Source organism: Macrobrachium nipponense, chromosome 29 (assembly GCF_015104395.2).
Source record: "Macrobrachium nipponense isolate FS-2020 chromosome 29, ASM1510439v2, whole genome shotgun sequence".
Lineage (NCBI taxonomy): Eukaryota > Metazoa > Arthropoda > Malacostraca > Decapoda > Palaemonidae > Macrobrachium > Macrobrachium nipponense.
The window spans coordinates 71,921,182-71,934,921 of NC_061092.1; the positions used below are offsets into that span (position 1 = coordinate 71,921,182).

Here is a 13,740-nt window from a genome sequence, read left to right on the forward strand (position 1 = left end):
ATTCAGAATGACGGAGAGCGAAGGAAAACAGCCGAGTCAAAAGGTGTTCCCAGTAGCTCAAGAAGGAGTTTTACAAACGACGAGACACATCAATATCCGCCTGATCCTTTCTCAGGCACGAACTGCCAGCAGTCATGTAGGAAAAGATTACCCTCCATCGCTCTTTCCAGAATTTCGAGAAGTGAGAGAGAACACGAAAAGATCAAAGAAGAACATCCGACAAAGAAGCTAGAAGTAGCAGGTATCCTACAGAGGATGAAAGCGAGGCAGTGATTTGCGCTTCGATTCCAAGTTATTACGTGCGTTGTGAAATGACGTCTTCCAACAGAAAGACAGAGACTATTATATTAAATTATGTCTTGAACGTAAGATTAAAATAAGATTAAAATAAGGCTGAAAATTGGAGTAGAATAAGAATGATTTTCGAAGACTGATTTTTCCCAAAATATAAAACTTTTCTCTCGCTTTCGTGATTCCAGACTTTTTTCATTAGAAATATTTGTAACGACTTGACTAAACTAAAGAACCCTGATATTATCATTATTGTGAAAAGAACAATTGATACATACAATCTCATCCACAATTACACAAATAGAATTATCCCATTTCTTGAGTTTAGTTAATATTTGGCTCAGTCATATCCATAAACGAGGACTTCGTAGTGGGATTCAGGGCGAAGTGAGACCCGGCACGAATTTCAGGTCATATCACGGAAGATGATTACAAACAACTGATCTTGGGGTGACGAGTTTTGTAATTTAGAATTTAAGGTTAGGGATTTGAAGGAGTCGGTAATTTTTTATACATGAGCAGACTTATGTCAATTTATTAAGAAAATTTCTTCCAATCTCTCGAGGAATTTCTGGAGAGATGTGAAAAATTTGTCTCTATCGTCGTGGACTGCAGCCCTTTTATGATCGTTATTCATTAATTTGAGTAATCTTCCGTGTATCACTTTTGAAGAGCTTTGCCCTAATTGATTCGACATCTAGTGAATATTGTAATGGCCTCATTATTAGAGACCAGCAGGTTCAAAATGAAAACAAGAAATTGGGCTGGAATGACTGACGAAAGGCAAGATAGATCAAGGATGAGTACTGAACAAAACACAAAAATAACCTTAATATTAATTTATTTACAGATTAAATTTACAACTTTACAATTAAGACCAGGTTTTGGGTGGCGAAAATACAGTGAAAAATTATCTAAATAATAAATAGATAATGAAAACCATTAATATACCAGAAAAAAGAAGTGAACTTTGCACTAAATCAGAGCCATACACTTGCTCGACACCAAAGCTATGTAATATCATTTAACACCAAAATTAGTTTAACACACAGGCAGTACAAACATACAGACAGCACAAACAGTAACAATAATGATAACGTAAATAAGCAGCATAATCTATGATCTGCACAATAAGTTACAGATACATAACACCAAAGTAGCTAATAAAAACACAGAGAAGTCAGGATGCTACTGAAGAATCCATCACATTCACAGAAGGCGAGGTCCTCATATCCCGAGGAAGTGACCAGGTACTGCAGATCTGTCCATACTGCAAACAGAAGCCGCCATTACGCACGCAAAGACGTAGAGGTCCTCATCCTCCCGTCAAAATCAATCCTCCCGTTGAAGTCAAAAATGACTTGGAGCTGCTCCAATACTACCATGCTGCTGTTTCAGCCTTCTCAGCCGAGGTTTCCCAGAACCTCTCAGATCGCCATCCAAAACCTGTCTGCAGGTGTCACTCACACCACGAAAAAAGTAACTTCGTCACCATGACGATAAACACTGGCAGGTAAGGGGAACAAATAACGTCCAATCGTTATAATATGTATTTCCTATGAAGTGGTACGAGAACTGTTCTGCACACCTTTCAGAGTACCAAGACTGTCAATAATAACAATTCATTTTTAAAGCCACCAGTAATGACTCTTCTTAGTGAAAGTTTGCAAAAGCGGTTTATCAAAATAAACACCACCAGCACCGACTCTTCATTCAGAGACCCACAAGCATCGGATTTTTATCAAGAAAGTCGCCAATTTCCTACTGAAACCTGGAAAGAAGTATTATCCTGAAGACTACCAGCAACATCTCTTTATTGTAACCACCACCACCATCAACAATCAAGAGGATGATGACCTTTCCTCCCCCTGATTCAAGTTTTGCAAGATAAAAAGGCTATTTTTAAGATCAAGTTAACCACATAGTTTAACATCTTTAATTTTGGCGATGGAATCCCTCACTTATAGACATGGAATTGAAAATTGTGAAGATCCGGTGTTTGGTGAGAAATTGCCTTTTTCACGAGAGGCAGCAAATCAATGGAAGTATTTCATCATTAACAGCAATCAGAGGGACGGGAGGAAAGGCGCGTTTTCTGTGTTTCTTCGAGTATAAATATCATTCTCTCCTAAAGAATCTCTTTCCTTTTGGGTTTGGAAGTTACTACAGGCATTCTGAAATCTACAGTGCCTCTTTTGTTTCCTGCAGAAAGCTTTATATCCAGGAGAAAGGTAACAAAGAAAATGCGACCCACAGAAAACAGCAACGAAAACTGCAATTGTTTCACCTGAAGGAAAACCTCAAGAGACAACTTGCTGAAAAACAGGATTAGGTTTGAATAACATAAAAAAGTAGAGTAGTACACGAAAGTGAGAATTCCCTTCCCTCCTCCAAATCTAGCAACGGATTGTCATTGAGTAGATCGGCTGAAATGTCGTTCCAACTCACAAAGAAACTATGATGATGGAAATTCACATATGAGAAGTGAATAAATAAATGAAATCAGAGATATATGGATAAATAAAGAAGTAAACGGATGAACAAGTAAATAAATGTAGTTGATATATCATCTTTAAAATCAATTCTACAGCCACCAACGATTGTCCTGAAAGCCAACAGCAGTGAAGATTCAATGTAGAAGCAACATCAGTGGCTTTTCATCTTGAAGACGGCCAGCATAGCCTTCGTCCTGTAAGGTCACCACCGATGGGTTTTTTTTTTATCCTAAATATCTCTTCATTCAGATAGATTTTCACAGGAAGGCTACCAAAACTGAGTATCGTTGTGGTGGCTACCAGATTATGTTTTTACCTTGAAGGCGACCAGCAACCGTACTGAAAGCTGCCTAAAGCTGCCTCCGACCGTTTTCTATAAGTCCACCAGTAATAGATGACATCGTGGAGGCTACCGGCATAATTTCCAACCACGTTGAGAAGCAGCAGTGGCTTATTCTAAAGGAGATACAGTGGAATTGGGATTTCCTGCACCGAGATCTGCAAGGCGATAGGCAGCTCTCAAAAACAGCGTCAAATGACTGGCTAAAGCCACTACCATGTCAGGTTGAAGATATTCTTAAATCTGCCGAGATAAACCAGATGTGCTGAATAGCAGAAGCACCAGTATGCAGTAAATGTGCCTCTGTCGAACTCCTCATTTCCAGAGGTTCTTTATTCCTGGCACCTTTAGACTGTGGAACAGCCTCCCACAGGAAGTCGTGCAACTGAAACTCTAGAAGTTCCAGGGAAGGTGCAATGCATTTGAATACATTTTCATCTATTTGTTAATTTAAAATATTTTCCTTTTATGATAAGTGAGGTCTCTTCTTTCTGTGTTTCCCTTTACCTTCTCTTGCTTCCTAATGAACACCACAATCTTTGGAAGCCTGAATTTCAATTCAGTGGCCCCTTTGGTGGACTTGTTCCTTATGAATAGGTTTCTTCTTCTGAATAATAATAATAATAACAATAATAATAATAATAATAATAATAATAATATTATGATGTTCATGGACGACATCAAGCTGTATGGTAAGAGCATCAAGGAAATAGATACCCTAATCCAGACTGTAAGGATTGTATCTGGGGACATCAGGATGGAGTTTGGAATAGAAAAATGCGCCTTAGTCAACATACAAAAAGGCAAAGTAACGAGAACTGAAGGGATAAAGCTACCAGATGGGAGCAACATCAAACACATAGATGAGACTGGATACAAATACCTGGGAATAATGGAAGGAGGGGATTAAAACAAAACCAAAGAGATGAAGGCCACGATCAGGAAAGAATATATGCAGAGACTCAAGGCGATACTTAAGTCAAAACTCAACGCCGGAAATATGATAAAAGCCATAAACACATGGACAGTGCTAGTAATCAGATACAGCGCAGGAATAGTGGAATGGACGAAGGCAGAACTCCGCAGCATAGATCAGAAAACCAGGAAACATATGACAATACACAAAGCACTACACCCAAGAGCAAATACGGACAGACTATACATAACACGAAAGGAAGGAGGGAGAGGACTACTAAGTTATAGAGGACTGCGTCAACACGAAAACAGAGCACTGGGGCAATATCTGAAAACCAGTGAAGACGAGTGGCTAAAGAGTGCATGGGAAGAAGGACTAATAAAAGTAGACGAATGACAGACAGAAAAGAGGACTGGCACAACAAACCAATGCACGGACAATACATGAGACAGACTAAAGAACTAGCCAGCGATGACACATGGCAATGGCTACAGAGGGGAGAGCTAAAGAAGGAAACTGAAGGAATGATAACAGCGGCACAAGATCAGGCCCTAAGAACCAGATATGTTCAAAGAACGATAGATGGAAATAACATCTCTCCCATATGTAGGAAGTGCAATACAAAAAATGAAACCATAAACCACACTAGCAAGCGAAATGCCCGGCACTTGCACAGAACCAGTACAAAAAGAGGCATGATTCAGTGGCAAAAGCCCTCCACTGGAGCCTGTGCAAGAAACATCAGCTACCTTGCAGTAATAAGTGGTACGAGCACCAACCTGAGGGAGTGATAGAAAACGATCAGGCAAAGATCCTCTGGGACTATGGTATCAGGGCAGATAGGGTGATACGTGCAAACAGACCAGACGTGACGTTGATTGACAAAGTCAAGAAGAAAGTATCACTCATTGATGTCGCAATACCATGGGACACCAGAGTTGAAGAGAAAGAGAGGGAAAAAATGGATAAGTATCAAGATCTGAAAATAGAAATAAGAAGGATATGAGATATGCCAGTGGAAATCGTACCCATAATCATAGGAGCACTAGGCACGAATCCCAAGATCCCTGAAAAGGAATCTAGAAAAAACTAGAGGCTGAAGTAGCTCCGGGCCCTCATGCAGAAGAGTGTGATCCTAGAAACGGCACACATACTAAGAAAAGTGATGGACTCCTAAGGAGGCAGGATGCAACCCGGAACCCCACACTATAAATACCACCCAGTCGAATTGGAGGACTGTGATAGAGCAAAAAAAAAAAAAAAGAAAAAAAAAAAAAAAAAAAAAAAAAAAAAAAAAAAAAAAAAAAAAAAAAAAAATAATAATAATAATAACACTTTCTCAAGAATACTATGATGAGCTTCCACAACCCCAGTTTATAGAGAACAAATTAATAAATCCTGAAATTTAGGGTATAATGCCAACCACTGAAGTCACTTTGGTTATACAACGATTAAGACTTTTAAGAATTCTCGTTGGAATGGTTGGAAAAAAAAAGGGGGATGGCGGGGGAGGGGGGGGGGGATGGGGGGGGGGGGGGGGCTTAGGCGGGGGAATGAAAGTGGGAGAAACCCCCAATGTTGCACTAAGGAGTAATAATAGTTCGAGAGGCAGGACAGCAAGATGGAATACAGGAGACCCCAATTGATGTAAAGTGAAGGTTTCACAAGTAATTTAAACCGTAGGGCGAAGGAACACTTTAAACCTACAGTGCACCACGTCAAGTGTAGTAGCGGTAGTACCTACTAATGGGATGAGATTGTGGAGAAAAATCGCTGTTTTGACCCATTAACGACGTCGAAAACGAAATTTTGAAGAAAAATGCTGGACAGCTCTAATTAAAAAAAAAAAATTAAATAGAAATTATCTGAAACCATTTTAGACTCACAACAGGAAAACCTCTCTCTCTCTCTCTCTATGAATTTTACCTACAAACATACATATCAGTTCAAACTACAACAAGAATGATGACGCACCTTCCAAAAGATAAATGTAAATGGTATCGAACTTCAGACATTGAAAGGTGACCCTCAAAACTCAAGCTGAAGATGGAAGGGGAAGAAGAAGCAGAGTGCGGCTGCACTGACGAGAGCTCTAAGGAATTAGTTTCACAAAGGGGAAGCTCTCTTTGTAACCCATACGCCCCCTTTTAGGTACAGAAATGTCATCACCGAATTTGTATATTTCTTCGTCTCGGAAGTATTTTATAAAAAGGTGTTAGTCCGACCAATGAGGAAGGTGACCATCTGCTTTCAGTGTCAGACAGAAGCGGCAAGTAATGTTAAGTATATCTTAGTTTAACCAGACCACTGAGCTGATGAACAGCTCTCTTACGGCTGGCCCGAAGGATTAGATATCTTTACGTGGTTAGGAACCAATTGGTTACCTAGCAACGGGACCTACAGCTTATTGTGGGATCCGAACCACATTATACTGAGAAATGAATTTCTATCACCAGAAATAAATTCCTCTGATTCCTCGTTGGCCGAGCCGAGAATCGAACTTCGGACCACCGGATTGGTAGCCGATCGCGAAATCCACTCGTCCAACGAGGAACTGGCAAGTAATGTACTACTCACAGTGGAGAAATATCAACAGTTCTTTCGTATTCAGACGACGGAAAAAAAATACTTACTATAGCATGAGCTGTAAACGGAAATCCAGACCTTAGACTTTGAATGTAGATTTGGTTCTGCATTTCGTTCAGGCCACCGATTTATACGGCGAAATCGAAGCATATTAATCAAATACTTTGGATCTTGAGGTTACTAACCTTTCATGTTTTAACGCCAGTTAAGTGATAGGAGAACATTATGTAAATATATATTGCAGTTTCCGTTTCGGACAGAATGGCATTGAAAAGATTACACAATGAATATATTATGTATTACGAAAGTCTCTCTGGCGCTCATCATACCTTCAATGTTAAGCAGAATTAATACGTTTAGTTTGTGGGAGGACAATCGGTCCAATGACGTCATCACCACCTAGCAAGACCCGACTACTTCAGGTGCTTTTTAAAGAAATTCTTTCCTAAATAGAAACTACAAAATACAAAGAATGGAACACAATACTATACGGAAAACAGTGACTATGGTCATTTTAGTCAAGACAAAAGGAGGGTAAAACAATGCAATCAAACGATTGCTTACTGTTTCCCAAAAACGTAATCTAGAGTAATTATTGCCAGCGGTATTCAAGTGTCCAGCCAAGATGAACTGATAAAACTCAGTCGTGAACGATGAGATTTTCAGCTTGAAGGCCGAATATAGATGTAACAATAAGTTTTTATTCTAAGATCTGTCCTTTTTCTTTGTTTACAGATCAGTCTTCGGTCTTCTTGTTTAAAGAAATGAAGAACTTTAATGAAAGTAGATTTTCTCCATTTTGTAAATAAACAAAAGACGGCCTGCCACAGGGAGATGCTACATATGAAACACTTCTTTCAAGTTCGTGTCGTTCATATTTCAGAAAGTAATTGATAGGATAAAATCTCGCATTTCTTCACAATCGGCTCATAATATGATACCCGCCGAAGTCAAAGACAACATCAAGATCCTGATGAGGACTACCTCAAAATCACCCTTTCCTGAGCCAAGTTTTGATGCTTGACTCAGGAAAGGGTGATTTTGAGGTATCCAAATCCACTTGTAACTCCTGGCTCTATCTTGTGAACTGAGACGCACAAACAAAGCTTCACTGACCAATACAGCCTTTAATTAAAGGCTATCGACACGGAAGATAAATCAGCAACAACTTCTCAATAAGGATGGGCAAGAACGTAGGGGATATGAAACGTAGAATCCATATTAACATTTATGAAGTTCAGATAATTTTGTTCGGGTATAGACAATATTTACACATGCCCATTCTTGGCCATTAAATAGTTATCATTCCAACCTTTAATTCCAAAATAATAGACACAATATTTCGTATGGATAAGTCAATGTCAGTCAGTTAATCTCAATAATTTGGCCCAATGCTTCAAGCATGTTATTCTTCTCTATAGGTTTAGTTCTCATGTAAATAAAACATCGAGAGGACGAAGGTTAAAGGGAATAGAATGGCAGCTTTCTAGGCCTTTTTGCGTTTTATCTTATGTGTCACTCAAAAGGTCATTCATATCTGTTTCAGAACCACAGGAATTGTTATCAGGCTTAGAATATCATTTCAGTCTGCGTGTAGCTTCTCAGCAAGTAGCATGCACGGATTCAATCAACCCCTAAAGCAATTTCATGATTCATAGCGAAAGAGCGATTGGCAGATAATGCCAATTTTAGTCACTGAATAAGAAAAGTCTACAAAAAAATCCTCTGATGACGTAAATATTCGGTTGCAGATAACAACTGCAGATGAATAACGTACCGCCCGTCCTTGTATACTGAACAAAAGGTCATTGTGGCATCGAAATAAACAATGAAGGCTGAGCACATTCATTGGAAAATAATGACTTAAAAGACAGCTACTAACTGTGCCCTAGGATTTTGCAGTTTTGATATGTATACACATTTTATAAAAATGTGAGTGATTTTACATATGCAATTATTACAGCGCACCGTGAAGTTTGGTTTGATTGTTTGTTCGAATGGTGTTTTTACGTTGCTTGGAACCGGTGGTTATTCAGCAACGGGACCAACAGCTTTACGTGACTTCCGAACCACGTCGAGAGTGAACTTCTATCACCAGAAACACACATCTCTAACCCCTCAGTGGAATGCCCGAGAATCGAACTCGCGGCTACCGAGGTGACAGGCCAAGACCATACTGATCACGCCATTGAGGCGCTTCCGTGAAGTTTGGATGCACTACGATTCATCTTAAGCATTCATGTTCGAACAAGGACACGCGTTTTTGAAAGTAGAAGATAGAAAACACCCGTTAAGTCCTCAGGAGAAACAAGGATGAACGCCTGAAGGATTCAAAGTCTCCTACTGTCACATTTTGCAATGGATTTTTCTGTGTACCTAAGTCATAGGTAGCAAAGCTTCAGTATTATTATTATTATTGTTATTATTATTATTATTATTATCATTATTATTATTATTATTATTATTATTATTATTATTATTATTTTGGAAGAAGACCCTCTTTTAAACAATTCTGTTGAATAAAATGGCAGAATTCAGCGAATTAACCTTATATATTATCTTTTCTATTTTTTCTTATTACTCGCTTTTCTGGCTCAATATTCATATTGGACAATTTCAATATTATCCCCAATATGAATATTGGACAATTATTCCGAAGTAAATCGCTGATTGGAAAATAATCAATCTGCCATTTTATGAACAGTATTATTATTATTATTATTATTATTATTATTATTATTATTATTATTATTATTTCACCATGCAGGAATTTCACGAAAATCCATTCTAAGCATTTTCAGATATCGATGGAACCAAACACACACACACAGCGCTTCAGTGGCGTGGTTGGTATGGTGTTGGCGTGCCACCTATGTGGCCGCGAGTTCGATCCTCGGGCATCCCACTGAGGTTCGGTGAGAGATGTATTTCTGGTGATCCGAAGTTCACTCTCGACGTGGTTCCCCCCCCGGCAAGTCCACGTTATTTAAAGCCATTGGTCCCGTTGCAGAATAACCACTGGTTCCATGCAATGTAAAAACAGCATACAAACAAACAAACAAACACACACACATACACATACATACGAATCCATACCATCGTCGAACACTACACAAAAATCTCCGCAGATCCCTAATATATTTTCTTGTATTGACAGGTGACCCAGACAGTGAGATATCGTCCCGTGAGGTCACTGCTGCTGTTAGGACTTCTTGTGGTCATTTCCCTGTTCGTCCTGTTCACCCTATCACAGGTCAGGTCATAGAACGTTATTCGATAAGACTGTTAGACGAATTTCCTTTTATTTTTTCATAAATTGCCTCGCATATTTTGTATCTCAAAATCTATTTAGTAATCATCTGCAGTGAACCTACGACCTCAAGTTCACAAGTTAAAATAGGATATAGCAAATGTGTCTTTTTACTAAACGCTGATTTACGCTGAATAAATGTCGTGACATGAGCCGCCGTGCGCGTGTATGTACATATATATATATATATATATTATATAATATATGATATACTTATCATAGTAGATATATTAATATATATATATATATATATATATATAATTTAGATTATATATAATATAGAATATATTATACACCATATACATATATATAATATGTCATTTATAACACATACATACATACACATATATATAATATATTTATATATATATATATATATATGTGTGTGTGTGTGTGTGTGTCTATGTATGCGTGTATGTGTATTTCTGTTTGTTTTAACTTGGATGCATTGACAGAGGGAAAGTAGCAGAGAAAATGTACATTTACTGAAACGCTTTGTCTCATTCCATTGGACGCAGATGGCTGTTGTGCAACACACTATGATGGCTCAGCTGGAGACGGGCAGGCCAGGGGGCGGGGGAGGAGGTTGGGCGGGTGTCAGCCAGGGAGGGCGGGCATCCCGCCCTGCTCAAAAGCCTTGGCGGAGCCAATTCAACCAGTTCAAAATAGAGCCCCTTCTCATCCGCAATGCTCCTTCCGTAGAGGTAAGAAATAGTCAGACGTAGAACTCATAGTACAGTTGAAAGAATGGGACTCAGAGAACCCTCTTGAGAAGAAATCAGAATATGAATGACCCACAAGTAGTTTAAAGTGTCTCTTTGGCACCACGTGGTCTTAATCATATTTAAGAATGGGAAATTTGACTGGGGATATTATTAGTTTTCGCAATTCATCCCAATAACGTTGAAATTTAGGGTCTGCTTTGAAAATTTTTTTCGATTTTCACATGCATTTTACAGATGTTCAAATACATAGTTGGTTATAAATGCAGTCAGACTCAAGCACCGTATGCTGTATCCATCCACTTTTTAGAATATATATGTATATGTATATTGAAATTTTCTTTTGATATGCATTATATACAAAGGTCAATCTGATTGCTTTCCTTTTTCAACTGTTAAATTAAGGAGCTCGATAACCGGCAGCTGTTCTTTGGCCTTTGCAGGTGAACACAGCGATGGCGGCCAACCGCCGGAGAGCCAGCCAAATAGCAGCGATCATCGTGAGGAGTTCGTTACTCGTCAATCAACTTCCCAGTCTCCCTTTCACAAATCTGACTTCGCATCAGCCCCAGGCGGTTCTTTCTACTCACTCGCCGCCCATACCTCATTCAACACATCGACAGACGCCCCATCCCCCCCTCAGCCTGACGAAAAACCCACTAAGCAATTTGTCCTCAACTTCTCTCCCTCACGAAGGCCCCCATCCACCTCCTTCGGGGGAGGGAGGGCGAGGCCCTCACACCCGTCGTCACCTCTGCAGACCGAGTTTCGTCGGCTCCCGAAGCACCGTCCTCGAGTCATGAGGCGCCTCGCTCGCTCCCTCGTCGTCAAGGAAACACTTCGATGGAATCTACGACAACAGTCTCCGGGAATCGAGACAATGCGAAGGAAAGTGACGGTGAAAGTGTGAAGAAAGATGCCGACACTAATTCTGTTGACAGAAGAAAAATTGAAAGAAATAATAATAATAATAATAATAATAATAATAATAATAATAATAATAATAATAATAATAATAATAATAATAACAACAACAACAACATAAGCAAAAACACTGATAAAGTGAAAACGCAAAAACCGAGCAGATCTACAGAAAAAGAGCGGGCTGATGAAATAAGTAGTGGGAAATTAAGACGGAAGTTTTTCAATAGGCTGGAATGTGAGAGTTCATCGGGAAGTGAATGTGATAGTCCGAAGCTGCCCGCCTCCGGTGACAAGTCAGGCGCTATGAAAGCAGCAGCAGCGCCAAGGGCAAGACTCGGAAATCAGGCGACGCAAAATCCCCCCAGGGGAAATGAACGACACAGTCTCCAAGTTGGGTCTGTCGACCGTAATCATAGAAACAAAGGAAAGATGCAGAACGATGATCAGTTGCACGGAAGAAGATCCAGTGACTCAAAAGAGAGTCCATCGTCGCCCAAAGAACCTGCGAGGCCCGATGACGTCGAAACCGCGTCGAGACTCAGCGATGAGATAGAAAAAGGTTCCGAACCTTTGCCAACCGAGTTCAGTGAAGCAGAAAAGGATTTCGAACCTCTGTACCTTCGCGAGGACGAAGACTATGACGTCTCCGAGGAACAGACGACCAACGCAGCAACGTCGGAGCCTCAGACGCCGACAAAGAAGGTCCCAACAGAAGAGCAGTTACGAAAATTACCGACGTGCCCGGAAATTCCTCCTCACTTGAGTAAGTGACATTTATTCCCTTGCAAAGTCTTTTCTTGTGTCAAATGACAAAATCTTTGAAACTTCAAACTTTATTACTATTCGACTGAAGGCCTTTTGGTTCATTTCTACTAGCTCACTCTGAAACTCTTCGGAATTAAGACAATTCGAGCTTCCAACGCTTCGTTTAAAAGAATATAATTTTGTTTGGAGGTTCCGTTCCCTTCAGTGTTTATCACCTGTTTTTGGGAGTTGGTTTCTTCATTTCCAAAACATTCTTGAAACTGTTTTATGAATGGGAAAAGAACGTAAGGTATGAATATGAACACAATAAATACTAACAACTGATGAAGTTAAAGCCCTTGGGATTATGAAATTTAATCTGCTATCAGGGAATGTCATTTTGTCCCTATACCCTCTTTCCTAAATATATTACTGTAAATAAATCCCAAAGATAAAAGAAGGGTAAGAATGTACTTGTATGAAGAGACTAAACTTCAAAATTTTTTTGTTTACCTTTGACATCAAATCTATTTAAAAAGTTGTTGGCCAGCGTTGGGTTAACAACCTCATCTATCTTGTGCTAAAACAGACAGCAAAGTTGGACCTCTAGGAATTCAGGAACAGAAAAAATCATGAATCATAATTTCAGTTGAAAATTTGATCTGTTTTCGTTAACATTCCCTAGGTAATAGGTAAGAGATATTATTCAATTGTCTAACAAACTAGCAATTTTCATGAACTCTGAAAACTATGACACATAATACTTTTATTTTAAAAAATCGTTAAAATGCCAGAAAATAAAATAAGTGGTAATTCAGGTCCCTCATATGATAATAAAGCACCTCTGACTCGCAGTATTGGTAATGCCGATAATAATTCAGTTCTTAACTTACCCTAATATGCAATAGTCATGTCTAGTATGGTGACAGTCATCTCACTTAAATTAATTCATTTCTAATTCTTCTCAGATTCACAGCAATTAGACGACAACGTTACATACACGGATATTCAGAAATATGTAAACTTGCATTCAATACAATACGACGATAATTCATTGCATATTCATGTTAACTCATACATAAAATCATATTTAGGGTGATTCATGTGATGCTTGAACTCATCACCAGAAGCCTGTTGATAATTTGGTGGCCGGTAATGAAGTCACAGGAAAAAAAGTTAATCTATTTGGGGTCATTATCCTTATGATATTTACAGTTTTGTTTATGTTTTTATTGTAATCCCCAACGGGCTTGTACTAAACACGCCACAAAGGTGTATACAAATCGGGTTAAAATCCTTAAGGGTCACTATCTAGGAGACCACAGCGGGATCAGACGAATATATTTCGGGCCAGCTATAGGAGAGCTGTTAATCACCTCAGTGGTCTGGCTGAACTAAGATGGACTTAACTT

At 39.1% G+C, this 13,740-nt stretch overlaps 1 pseudogene; it reads left to right on the forward strand.

Moving 5' to 3' along the window:
- The window catches only part of LOC135206284 (uncharacterized), a 227,293-nt pseudogene that overhangs the window by 198,796 nt on the left and 14,757 nt on the right, over nucleotides 1-13,740 (forward strand).